At 55.8% G+C, this 13,714-nt stretch overlaps 1 protein-coding gene across 5 annotated transcripts in view; it reads right to left on the bottom strand.

The window, feature by feature from the left end:
• MGAT1 (alpha-1,3-mannosyl-glycoprotein 2-beta-N-acetylglucosaminyltransferase) overlaps positions 1–13,714 on the bottom strand; it is a 41,231-nt gene that overhangs the window by 20,817 nt on the left and 6,700 nt on the right. For 3 of the 5 annotated variants that reach the window (XM_075323144.1, XM_075323145.1, XM_075323146.1), the window contains exon 2: positions 1,381–1,442. The gene's annotated coding sequence lies outside the window, so the exon portion shown is untranslated. Of the gene's footprint in view, positions 1–1,380; positions 1,443–13,225; positions 13,338–13,714 lie in introns of those variants that run through there. The other 2 variants (XM_075323147.1, XM_075323148.1) reach the window with 1 other exon arrangement.

Genomic DNA, 13,714 nt, shown 5'->3' with positions numbered 1-13,714 from the left:
GCAGACAGGATCTTACCATGTATCTCTATATACAGGGAGCTCCCCCTAGTGGTGGCTGCAGACAGAATCTTATCATGTATCTCTGTATACAGGGAGCTCCCCCTAGTGGTGGCTGCAGACAGGATCTTATCATGTATCTCTGTATACAGGGAGCTCCCCCTAGTGGTGGCTGCAGACAGGATCTTATCATGTATCTCTGTATACAGGGAGCTCCCTCAAGTGGTGGCTGCAGACAGGATCTTATGTATCTCTGTATACAGGATCTTATCATGTATCTCTGTATACAGGGAGCTCCCCCTAGTGGTGGCTGCAGACAGGATCTTGTGTATCTCTGTATACAGGGATTTCCCCCTAGTGGTGGCTGCAGACAGGATCTTATCATGTATCTCTGTATACAGGGAGCTCCCCCTAGTGGTGGCTGCAGACAGGATCTTATCATGTATCTCTGTATACAGGGAGCTCCCCCTAGTGGTGGCTGCAGACAGGATCTTATCATGTATCTCTGTATACAGGGAGCTCCCTCAAGTGGTGGCTGCAGACAGGATCTTATGTATCTCTGTATACAGGATCTTATCATGTATCTCTGTATACAGGGAGCTCCCCCTGATGGTGGCTGCAGACAGGATCTTATGTATCTCTGTATACAGGGAGTTCCCCCTAGTGGTGGCTGCAGACAGGATCTTATCATGTGTCTCTGTATACAGGGAGCTCCCCCTAGTGGTGGGTGCAGACAGGATCTCATGTATTTCTGTATACAGGGAGCTCCCCCTAGTGGTGGCTGCAGACAGGATCTTATCATGTATCTCTGTATACAGGGAGCTCCCCCTAGTGGTGGCTGCAGACAGAATCTTATCAGGTATCTCTGTATACAGGGATCTCCCCCTAGTGGTGGCTGCAGACAGGATCTTATCATGTGTCTCTGTATACAGGGAGCTCCCCCTAGTGGTGGCTGCAGACAGGATCTTATCATGTATCTCTGTATACAGGGAGCTCCCCCTAGTGGTGACTGCAGACAGAATCTTATCATGTATCTCTGTATACAGGGAGCTCCCCCTAGTGGTGGCTGCAGACAGAATCTTATCATGTATCTCTGTATACAGGGAGCTCCCCCTAGTGGTGGCTGCAGACAGGATCTTATCATGTATCTCTGTATACAGGGAGCTCCCCCTAGTGGTGGCTGCAGACAGGATCTTATCATGTATGTCTGTATACAGGGAGCTCCCCCTAGTGGTGGCTGCAGACAGGATCTCATCATGTATCTCTGTATACAGGGAGCTCCCCCTAGTGGTGGCTGCAGACAGGATCTTATCATGTGCATCTTTATACAAGGAACAGGACAGACATATAAATACATATATAAAACACGACTGTCTCACTTACCCCAGAGCGCCATCGCCGTGCCCAGGTTTCCAGTGATTTTTCCTCATTTTGATGTCATATCGCTGTATAGAAAAAAGAAAAAAAAAAGTCCATTAGAACAGTGCCATATAGTACAAGTAAAAACATTACCAAATCATTGGTTCTCAGTTGTGGTTGGAGCCAATGACATCACAGAAAATTAAAGGAACACTCCCCTTTTCAACATTAAACGGTAAGTTTACAAAATAATCAATTTGGTAACTATGTGATTATACGATCTTACGATCCCCAGTTTTAGTAATAGTGATGCTCCATTCACAGCCAGAGCTGCGCTCAGAATCCTGCTGCTTTTGTGTCACCAGGCTGCAGTGCATTGTGGGAGTGTGCACAATGGTTACACAGACAGGCAATGTCAGGTCTGTGACTGCGCAGTGTGAATGAGGCTCTGGATGTGACTAGAGGAGAAAACCTACAATAACTATTATCATATCACCAATATGAAATTACTCGTCAGTGGGTTGGAAACTCCCACAACGCCCCGACCTGCCCGTGTGTCACATGGGGTGGGTGTAATATATATACAGTTAGGTCCAGAAATATTTGGACAGTGACACAAGTTTTGTTATTTTAGCTGTTTACAAAAACATGTTTAGAAATACAATTCTATATATAATATGGGCTGAAAGTGCACACTCCCAGCTGCAATATGAGAGTTTTCACATCCAAATCGGAGAAAGGGTTTAGGAATCATAGTTCTGTAATGCATAGCCTCCTCTTTTTCAAGGGACCAAAAGTAATTGGACAAGGGACTCTAAGGGCTGCAATTAACTCTGAAGGCGTCTCCCTCGTTAACCTGTAATCAATGAAGTAGTAAAAGGTCTGGGGTTGATTACAGGTGTGTGGTTTTGCATTTGGAAGCTGTTGCTGTGACCAGACAACATGCGGTCTAAGGAACTCTCAATTGAGGTGAAGCAGAACATCCTGAGGCTGAAAAAAAAGAAAAAATCCATCAGAGAGATAGCAGACATGCTTGGAGTAGCAAAATCAACAGTCGGGTACATTCTGAGAAAAAAGGAATTGACTGGTGAGCTTGGGAACTCAAAAAGGCCTGGGCGTCCACGGATGACAACAGTGGTGGATGATCGCCGCATACTTTCTCTGGTGAAGAAGAACCCGTTCACAACATCAACTGAAGTCCAGAACACTCTCAGTGAAGTAGGTGTATCTGTCTCTAAGTCAACAGTAAAGAGGAGACTCCATGAAAGTAAATACAAAGGGTTCACATCTAGATGCAAACCATTCATCAATTCCAAAAATAGACAGGCCAGAGTTACATTTGCTGAAAAACACCTCATGAAGCCAGCTCAGTTCTGGAAAAGTATTCTATGGACAGATGAGACCAAGATCAACCTGTACCAGAATGATGGGAAGAAAAAAGTGTGGAGAAGAAAGGGAACGGCACATGATCCAAGGCACACCACATCCTCTGTAAAACATGGTGGAGGCAACGTGATGGCATGGGCATGCATGGCTTTCAATGGCACTGGGTCACTTGTGTTTATTGATGACATAACAGCAGACAAGAGTAGCCGGATGAATTCTGAAGTGTACCGATGATATACTTTCAGCCCAGATTCAACCAAATGCCGCAAAGTTGATCGGACGTTGCTTCATAGTACAGATGGACAATGACCCCAAGCATACAGCCAAAGCTACCCAGGAGTTCATGAGTGCAAAAAAGTGGAACATTCTGCAATGGCCAAGTCAATCACCAGATCTTAACCCAATTGAGCATGCATTTCACTTGCTCAAATCCAGACTTAAGACGGAAAGACCCACAAACAAGCAAGACCTGAAGGCTGCGGCTGTAAAGGCCTGGCAAAGCATTAAGAAGGAGGAAACCCAGCGTTTGGTGGTGTCCATGGGTTCCAGACTTAAGGCAGTGATTGCCTCCAAAGGATTCGCAACAAAATATTGAAAATAAAAATATTTTGTTTGGGTTTGGTTTATTTGTCCAATTACTTTTGACCTCCTAAAATGTGGAGTGTTTGTAAAGAAATGTGACAATTCCTACAATTTCTATCAGATATTTTTGTTCAAACCTTCAAATTAAACGTTACAATCTGCACTTGAATTCTGTTGTAGAGATTTCATTTCAAATCCAATGTGGTGGCATGCAGAGCCCAACTCGCCAAAATTGTGTCACTGTCCAAATATTTCTGGACCCAACACTAATATATATATATATATATATATATATATATATATATATATATATATATATATATATATATATATATATATATATATATATATATATATATATATATATATATATATATATACACACACACACACTAGAAGGTGGCCCGATTCTACGCATCGGTTATTCTAGAATTTACGTATTGTGTAGTTCATGTATGATTTTTGTTTTTATATATATATATATATATTTATTAGATGTTGTTGTGTGTAGTTACCAAGTGTTTGTGTAGGGCGCTGTACATTTTCTGGGTGTTGTCTGGGTGTGACGGGGGGGTGAGAGCGGTGTTGTTTGTGTGTTGCGTTGTTTGTGGAGCGCTGTGTGTCTGTAGCGTTGTGTGTGTGTTGCGCGGTTTGTGTGTGTGTGGTGTGTTTTGGGGGGGAGGTATGTTTTGTGCAATGTGTGTGTTGTGCGGTATGTGCGTATATTTGTGTGTGCAGCGTTGTCTGTGTGTGGGTGTCTGTGTAGGGCAGTTGTTTGTGGTTCCCAGTGTGTGTGTGTGGTGTGTTGTGCAGTGCGCGCGTGTGTGTGGTGTGTTGTGCAGTGCGCGTGTGTGTGTGTGTGTGTGTGTGTGTGTGTGTGTGTGTGTGTGTGTGTGTGTGGTGTGTGTTGGGGGGAGGTGTGCACTTCCCATCGTGCTCCATCCCCCATGCAGCGCACTCCCCATCGTGCTCCATCCCCTATGCTGGGCACCCCCCATCGTGCTCCATCTCCCATCCTGCGCACTCCGAAACGTGCTCCATCCGCCATGCGCCACTCCCCATCGTGCTCCATCCCCTATGCTGCGCACCCCCCATCGTGCTCCATCCCCTATGCTGCGCACCCCCCATCGTGCTCCATCTCCCATGCTGCGCACTCCCAAACGTGCTCCATCCGCCATGCTGCGCCAGCATCAGCCTCTCTGCCGCAGCATCAGCCTCTCTGCCCGCAGCATCAGCCTCTCTGCCCGCAGCATCAGCCTCTCTGCCCGCAGCATCAGCCTCTCTGCCCGCAGCATCAGCCTCTCTGCCCCCAGCATCAGCCTCTCTGCCCCCAGCATCAGCCTCTCTGCCCCCAGCATCAGCCTCTCTCCCCCCAGCATCAGCCTCTCTCCCCCCAGCATCAGCCTCTCTCCCCCCAGCATCAGCCTCTCTCCCCCCAGCATCAGCCTCTCTCCCCCCCAGCATCAGCCTCTCTCCCCCCCAGCATCAGCCTCTCTCCCCCCCAGCATCAGCCTCTCTCCCCCCCAGCATCAGCCTCTCTCCCCCCCAGCATCAGCCTCTCTCCCCCCCAGCATCAGCCTCTCTCATCCCAGCATCAGCCTCTCTCATCCCAGCATCAGCCTCTCTCATCCCAGCATCAGCCTCTCTCATCCCAGCATCAGCCTCTCTCATCCCAGCATCAGCCTCTCTCATCCCAGCATCAGCCTCTCTCATCCCAGCATCAGCCTCTCTCATCCCAGCATCAGCCTCTCTCATCCCAGCATCAGCCTCTCTCATCCCAGCATCAGCCTCTCTCATCCCAGCATCAGCCTCTCTCATCCCAGCATCAGCCTCTCTCATCCCAGCATCAGCCTCTCTCATCCCAGCATCAGCCTCTCTCATCCCAGCATCAGCCTCTCTCATCCCAGCATCAGCCTCTCTCATCCCAGCATCAGCCTCTCTCATCCCAGCATCAGCCTCTCTCATCCCAGCATCAGCCTCTCTCATCCCAGCATCAGCCTCTCTCATCCCAGCATCATCAGCCTCTCTCATCCCAGCATCATCAGCCTCTCTCATCCCAGCATCATCAGCCTCTCTCCCCCCAGCATCAGCCTCTCTCCCCCCCCAGCATCAGCCTCTCTCCCCCCCAGCATCAGCCTCTCTCCCCCCCAGCATCAGCCTCTCTCCCCCCCAGCATCAGCCTCTCTCCCCCCCAGCATCAGCCTCTCTCATCCCAGCATCAGCCTCTCTCATCCCAGCATCAGCCTCTCTCATCCCAGCATCAGCCTCTCTCATCCCAGCATCAGCCTCTCTCATCCCAGCATCAGCCTCTCTCATCCCAGCATCAGCCTCTCTCATCCCAGCATCAGCCTCTCTCATCCCAGCATCAGCCTCTCTCATCCCAGCATCAGCCTCTCTCATCCCAGCATCAGCCTCTCTCATCCCAGCATCAGCCTCTCTCATCCCAGCATCAGCCTCTCTCATCCCAGCATCAGCCTCTCTCATCCCAGCATCAGCCTCTCTCATCCCAGCATCAGCCTCTCTCATCCCAGCATCAGCCTCTCTCATCCCAGCATCAGCCTCTCTCATCCCAGCATCAGCCTCTCTCATCCCAGTGTGAGGCAAATCCCGGGATATGAAGATGAATTATGACTCCAGTCATAATCCCTCATCACTCCCTGGCAGTGCCCCCTCCCTTCTTGTTCTCAGTGTTCCACTTACACCTCCATGGCCATGTCCTGTGATATGGAAATGAGGTGGTGTGGGAACAATGGACACAGGATGACTCCCTGCCGTCACCCTGTAACAAGAGTTGTATCTCATTAGCAAGGCTATGGAAATAGCCAGACAGAACGACTCCAGTAAAAAATGGTTCATATCTCGCAAGCCATATTTCCGATAAATATGGCAACCATAAAAATGGTGTCTCCGCATGCGGACGATGCCGGCACACCCTTTTTATGGGAGCAGGACATTGGGAAATGCCCCAGGCGTGATATCAGCCAATGGGGAACTGGCAGACAGGTCATGAGTCCCCTCGTTCTGTGGCTAAATTCATGGCTGTCACAATGAGAGCGTTGGCGTCTGCCTACGACGCTCCCAGGCAAAGTTATGGCCCATATTCCATGTTGGGATATTGTCCATAACTCAAGCCAGGGGTGGAGCAGTGCTCCCTGTGAGGTCACGAAGGTAGGAGGGGACCTGGATTTGTCCAGGTTGATAACCCTACTTCGGCCATTTTCCAGTGTTCTTTCGCTGGGGGTCACGTGCAGGAAACATCTGCGGGAGTTCCTAGAAACCTGGTCTACAGCGCCCCCCTGTGGCCAGACGCACAAGGTAACTGATTGAATTGCATACCTGTTGTAACCCATGCTTTGATTGTAACTGTACTCTGACATATGTATATTCTGTAGATTCCCTATTGTATATATTGTAGTTTCTAGTGTGCTTTAGGCTGATTAAATTATATAATTAATCTTGGGCTGTTCTGTTATCTCGATCTTGAATCCCACGTCTGTGTGTTCGGCTAATAGTTACCGTGAAGCGGTTGGTGGCAGCGAGTTGTGCCAAGGATTATTGTGGGGAGGCCAGTGAGATTCGGGAAGATATTATATATTCCGCCCGCGGAGGTCGGGGGAATATATACCCTACTCTCACCGGGGACCCTTCAATAATCGGCATAAGTAGTATAGCGGCCTCCTTGCTTATCGTCGGGCAATTCCATAATTGGCCTGACTATAAGAGGGGCGCTAGAGAGCGCATCACGTGCTCTGTCTGTCGGTCGGGAGGTATAAAGGAGGGGTGACCCCCACTTGTTACCCCCCGATTGTGACGTACTGGTAGCCAGCGCGGGGGATTTCTGAGTGACCCCCCCGGTGGTTTGTGACACCCAGCATCAGCCTCTCTCATCCCAGCATCAGCCTCTCTCATCCCAGCATCAGCCTCTCTCATCCCAGCATCAGCCTCTCTCATCCCAGCATCAGCCTCTCTGTCCCCAGCATCAGCCTCTCTGTCCCCAGCATCAGCCTCTCTGTCCCCAGCATCAGCCTCCCCATCCCAGCCTTCCCCAGGATCAGCCTCTCTCCTCCCAGCCTCCTCCAGCACGCCATGCTCCTCTGCCGACACTCACAGATCCGATCGCATACACTCACACACACCCGATCGCATACACTCACGTACACACACATTGACGATATTGCACATACGCGCTCATACTCGCAACATCCGGAGATACCACATGCTTGCTTCTGGCCATGTGATCCTCCGGCAGGTCCTGGAAGGTCACAACAGCACAGTATCGAGGCCGAGAAGCAAGCGATATCGCCGGATGCTGTGAGTGTGTGGATGCGATGTGTGTGTGAGGTGTGTGTGAGGTGTTTGTGAGAGTGAGTGTGATCTGATGTGTGTGTATGTGTGTGCGTGTGTGCTGTTATGTGTGTGCGTGTGGATCTTCCGCCGCTGCAGGACCTTGATGTGCTGGTAACTATGCTAGCATGGTTACCAGCTGGTAACTATGCTAGCATGGTTACCAACGTATCCCGTCCCCCGCTTGCACGGGAGCCCACACCAGCATACGGTGGCAAGGCCAGCAATGCGAGGGTAAGTGTCGGCTGGGTTGGCGGCGTACGCTGATGTGGGCTCCCGTTGGGGGGGAAGGGGGGGGGGGGGGGAGTACAGTACTCACCGTGTCAGTTCGGGGAATGCGCGGGGGGGGCCAGAGCTAGCGTGCATTGCGTGAGGGGGGCGGGGCGTGGCGTGGCCGAGTAACCAATGCCTGCAGGGTGCCGGGGCGAGAGGCCAATCTGTGGGGGGGGGGGCGGAGCCTGGGCGAGCGGCTGGCCAATCCGTGTGGGGGAGCAGCCTGGGCGAGCAGCCAATCCGTGGGGGGGGCGGGGCCATGGCGAGCCCAGCGGCCAATCAGCTTTGTGTCACCGTAAGGACACAATGTCACCGTAAGGACACAATTTTGGAGCATGACAGACAGACAGAATAAGGCAATTATATATATATATGTGTACAGACCAAAAGTTTGGACACACCTTCTCATCTCTAGAACAACTGTTAAGAGGAGACTTTGTGCAGATGGTAAAATAGCTGCTGGGAAACCTCTGCTAACGACAGGCAACAAGCAGAAGAGACTTGTTTGGGTAAAGAACACAAGGAATGGACATTAGATCAGTGGAATCTGTGCTTTGGTCTGATGAGTCCAAATTTGAGATCTTTGGATCCAACCACCGTGTCTTTGTAGAAAACGTGAACGGATGGACTCTACATGGCTGGTTCCCACCGTGAAGCATGGAGGAGGGGGTGTGATGGGGGGGGGGGGGGCTTTGCTGGTGACACTGTTGGGGATTTATTCACAATTGAAGGCATACAGAACCAGCATGGCTACCACAGCATCTTGCAGCGGCGTGCTATTCCATCTGGTTTGTGTTTAGTTGGACCATCATTTATTTTTCATCAGGACAATGACCCCAAACACCTCCAGGCTGTGTAAGGGCTATGTGACTAAGAAGGAGAGTGATGGGGTGCTACGCCAGATGACCTGGCCTCCACACTCACCAGACCTGAACCCAATCGAGATGGTTTGGGGTGAGCTGGACCGCAGAGTGAAGGCAAAAGGGCCAACAAGTGCTAAGCATCTCTGGGAACTCCTTCACGACTGTGGAAGACCATTTCCGGTGACTGCCTTTTGAAGCTCATCAAGAGAATGCCAAGAGTGTGCCAAGCAGTAATCAAAGCAAAAGGTGGCTACTCTGAAGAACCTAGAATATAAGACAGATTTTCAGTTGTTTCACACTTTTTTAAGTATTTCATTCCACATGTGCTAATTTATAGTTTTGATTTCCTCAATGTGAATCTACAATTTTCAGAGAGTCCTGAAAATAAAGAAAACTCTTTGAATGAGAAGGTGTGTCCAAACTTTTGGTCTGTACTGATATATATATATATATATATATATATATATATATATATATATATATATATTTTAGTAGGTGTGTGACACAGCTGTGGAAAGTCCCAGCGTCCCCGGAGAGAGAACACTTCTTCTATTCTACTGAAACACCGAGAGCGCGAAACCACAAAGTATCATCAGAAGTGAGAACTGCTGCAGCGAAACCAAAACTAGGACAAGCCTGTAGGAAGCCGGTAGATCACCAGCGTCTGCCGTTATTCAGGCGGGGATTATTTTTCCAAACGTCCATCTGGAGACCGGCTGTTTGGACATTTGGTACAAAAAGATTTTAACATTATGAAGAGGAGGCATCGGCACGAAAGCTCAGCACATGTCACTGCGCGCGCCGAGGAGGAAACACACTGCGCGCGCGCGCGCCGAGGAGGAAACACACTGCGCGCGCGCGCGCCGAGGAGGAAACACACTGCGCGCGCGCGCGCGCCGAGGAGGAAACACACTGCGCGCGCGCGCGCGCCGAGGAGGAAACACACTGCGCGCGCGCGCGCGCGCCGAGGAGGAAACACACTGCGCGCGCGCGCGCCGAGGAGGAAACACACTGCGCGCGCGCGCGCGCCGAGGAGGAAACACACTGCGCGCGCGCGCGCGCGCCGAGGAGGAAACACACTGCGCGCGCGCCGAGGAGGAAACACACTGCGCGCGCGCGCGCCGAGGAGGAAACACACTGCGCGCGCGCGCGCGCGCGCCGAGGAGGAAACACACTGCGCGCGCTCAGCGCGCGCGCCGAGGAGGAAACACACTGCGCGCGCGCGCGCCGAGGAGGAAACACACTGCGCGCGCGCGCGCCGAGGAGGAAACACACTGCGCGCGCCGAGGAGGAAACACACTGCGCGCAGCTGCGCGCGCCGAGGAGGAAACACACTGAGCGCGCGCGCGCGCGCGCGCCGAGGAGGAAACACACTGCGCGCGCGCGCGCGCCGAGGAGGAAACACACTGCGCGCGCGCGCGCGCCGAGGAGGAAACACACTGCGCGCGCGCGCGCGCGCGCCGAGGAGGAAACACACTGCGCGCGCGCGCGCGCCGAGGAGGAAACACACTGCGCGCGCCGAGGAGGAAACACACTGCGCGCGCGCGCGCCGAGGAGGAAACACACTGCGCGCGCGCGCCGAGGAGGAAACACACTGCGCGCTGCGCGCGCCGAGGAGGAAACACACTGCGCGCGCCGAGGAGGAAACACACTGCGCGCGCGCGCGCCGAGGAGGAAACACACTGCGCGCGCGCGCGCGCGCGCCGAGGAGGAAACACACTGCGCGCGCGCGCGCCGAGGAGGAAACACACTGCGCGCTGCGCGCGCGCCGAGGAGGAAACACACTGCGCGCGCGCCGAGGAGGAAACACACTGCGCGCGCGCGCGCCGAGGAGGAAACACACTGCGCGCGCGCGCGCCGAGGAGGAAACACACTGCGCGCGCGCGCGCGCCGAGGAGGAAACACACTGCGCGCGCGCGCGCCGAGGAGGAAACACACTGCGCTGCGCAGCGCGCCGAGGAGGAAACACACTGCGCGCGCCGAGGAGGAAACACACTGCGCGCGCGCCGAGGAGGAAACACACTGCGCGCGCGCCGAGGAGGAAACACACTGCGCGCGCGCCGAGGAGGAAACACACTGCGCGCGCGCCGAGGAGGAAACACACTGCGCGCGCGCCGAGGAGGAAACACACTGCGCGCTGCGCGCGCCGAGGAGGAAACACACTGCGCGCGGCGCGCGCCGAGGAGGAAACACACTGCGCGCAAGCGCGCGCCGAGGAGGAAACACACTGCGCGCGCCGAGGAGGAAACACACTGCGCGCGCTGCGCGCGCGCCGAGGAGGAAACACACTGCGCGCGCGCGCGCCGAGGAGGAAACACACTGCCGCGCTGCGCGCGCCGAGGAGGGAAACACACTGCGCGCGCGCGCAGCGCGCCGAGGAGGAAACACACTGCGCGCGCCGAGGAGGAAACACACTGCGCGCGCGCGCGCGCCGAGGAGGAAACACACTGCGCGCGCCAGCGCGCGCCGAGGAGGAAACACACTGCGCGCGCGCGCGCGCGCGAGAGGAAACACACTGCGCGCAGCGCGCGGCCGAGGAGGAAACACACTGCGCGCGCGCGCGCGCGCCGAGGAGGAAACACACTGCGCGCGCGCGCGCGCGCCGAGGAGGAAACACACTGCGCGCGCGCCGAGGAGGAAACACACTGCGCGCGCGCGCGCCGAGGAGGAAACACACTGCGCGCGCGCTGCGCGCGCGCGAGGAGGAAACACACTGCGCGCAGCGCGCGCTGCGCGCCGAGGAGGAAACACACTGCGCGCGCGCGCGCGCCGAGGAGGAAACACACTGCGCGCGCCGAGGAGGAAACACACTGCGCGCGCAGCGCGCGCGCCGAGGAGGAAACACACTGCGCGCGCAGGCGCGCGCGCCGCCGAGGAGGAAACACACTGCGCGCGCGCTGCGCGCGCGAGGAGGAAACACACTGCGCGCGCGCTGCGCGCCGAGGAGGAAACACACTGCGCGCGCGCGCGCGCGCCGAGGAGGAAACACACTGCGCAGCGCTAGCGCGCGCCGAGGAGGAAACACACTGCGCGCGCCGAGGAGGAAACACACTGCTGCGCGCGCTGCGCGCCGAGGAGGAAACACACTGCGCGCGCGCTGCCGAGGAGGAAACACACTGCGCTCGCGGCGCGCGCCGAGGAGGAAACACACTGCGCGCGCGCCGAGGAGGAAACACACTGCGCGCGCTGCGCAGCGCGCGCGCCGAGGAGGAAACACACTGCGCGCGCGCGCGCGCCGAGGAGGAAACACACTGCGCGCGCGCGCGCGCCGAGGAGGAAACACACTGCGCGCGCGCGCGCCGAGGAGGAAACACACTGCGCGCGCGCCGAGAGGAAACACACTGCGCGCTGCGCGCGCCGAGGAGGAAACACACTGCGCGCTGGCGCGCCGAGGAGGAAACACACTGCGCGCTGCGCGCGCCGAGGAGGAAACACACTGCGCGCTGCGCGGCGCCGAGGAGGAAACACACTGCGCGCAGCGCAGCGCGCGAGGAGGAAACACACTGCGCGCGCCGAGGAGGAAACACACTGCGCGCGCGCCGAGGAGGAAACACACTGCGCGCGCGCGCGAGGAGGAAACACACTGCGCGCGCGCCGAGGAGGAAACACACTGCGCGCGCGCCGAGGAGGAAACACACTGCGCGCGCGCGCCGAGGAGGAAACACACTGCGCGCGCGCGCGCGCCGAGGAGGAAACACACTGCGCGCCGCTAGCGCCGCGCCGAGGAGGAAACACACTGCGCGCGCCGAGGAGGAAACACACTGCGCGCTGCGCGCGGCCGAGGAGGAAACACACTGCGCGCAGCGCGCGCCGAGAGGAGGAAACACACTGCGCGCGCGCGCGCGCCGAGGAGGAAACACACTGCGCGCGCGCGCGCGCCGAGGAGGAAACACACTGCGCGCGCTGCGCGCGCGCCGAGGAGGAAACACACTGCGCGCGCCGAGGGAGGAAACACACTGCGCGCGCCGAGGAGGAAACACACTGCGCGCGCCGAGGAGGAAACACACTGCCGCGCTGCGCGCCGAGGAGGAAACACACTGCGCGCGCGCGCCGAGGAGGAAACACACTGCGCCAGCGCGCGCGCCGAGGAGGAAACACACTGCGCGCTGCGCGCGCGCCGAGGAGGAAACACACTGCCGCGCAGCGCGCGCCGAGGAGGAAACACACTGCGCGCGCGCGTGCCGAGGAGGAAACACACTGCGCGCCGCGCGCGCCGAGGAGGAAACACACTGCGCGCGCGCCGAGGAGGAAACACACTGCGCGCGCGCCGAGGAGGAAAACACACTGCGCGCGCCGAGGAGGAAACACACTGCGCGCGCCAAGGATGAAAACACTGTCTCCAGATTTCTGGCCAGACATTTGTCCGTGTACACATGGCCTTCCTCTGTGTAACCGCGCTCCTGCAGTAGGATATCAGTCACCTGCACATCTCTGCTGTCCCCGCACTATCCGCACTCCTGGCCCGCTGCACCCGGTGCTTCCAGCTCTGCTTGCCCATCCTCCATCTGGCATAGCCCGCAGTGCTGGTACTTGCCGATTCACTATCGGGATGCAGATCTGTAGTTTGGCACGAACGACCAGAGCTCCGAGGCGACCAAAAACCTGCAATATGGTGAGACAACGTTACCACCAATATCTGCCAATAGAGTGGAGCCACGTCAGGTGACACACAAGGCAGCGATGGTCGGCTGCAAATAGGTCTACATCAGACTTTTCTGACATCCAACCCACCTACACTTGTGGGGGGGGGCAGGATTAGATAACATGGCAACTTTCTTCACAGAAGTGGCTTCAACTGTGTCCACTGCCACGAGGCCGGCAACAGCAAAGTGTCCATACGGTGAAGAAGCTTGTTTAGATCAACATGAAATAAATCTTCAGAAGGACGAGAGGGCAGAAAGTAATGTGAA

This window comes from Anomaloglossus baeobatrachus, chromosome 9, assembly GCF_048569485.1.
Source record: "Anomaloglossus baeobatrachus isolate aAnoBae1 chromosome 9, aAnoBae1.hap1, whole genome shotgun sequence".
Lineage (NCBI taxonomy): Eukaryota > Metazoa > Chordata > Amphibia > Anura > Aromobatidae > Anomaloglossus > Anomaloglossus baeobatrachus.
The sequence above is the reverse complement of the archived record's forward strand: the minus strand, read 5'-3'. Positions and strand labels throughout refer to the sequence as shown.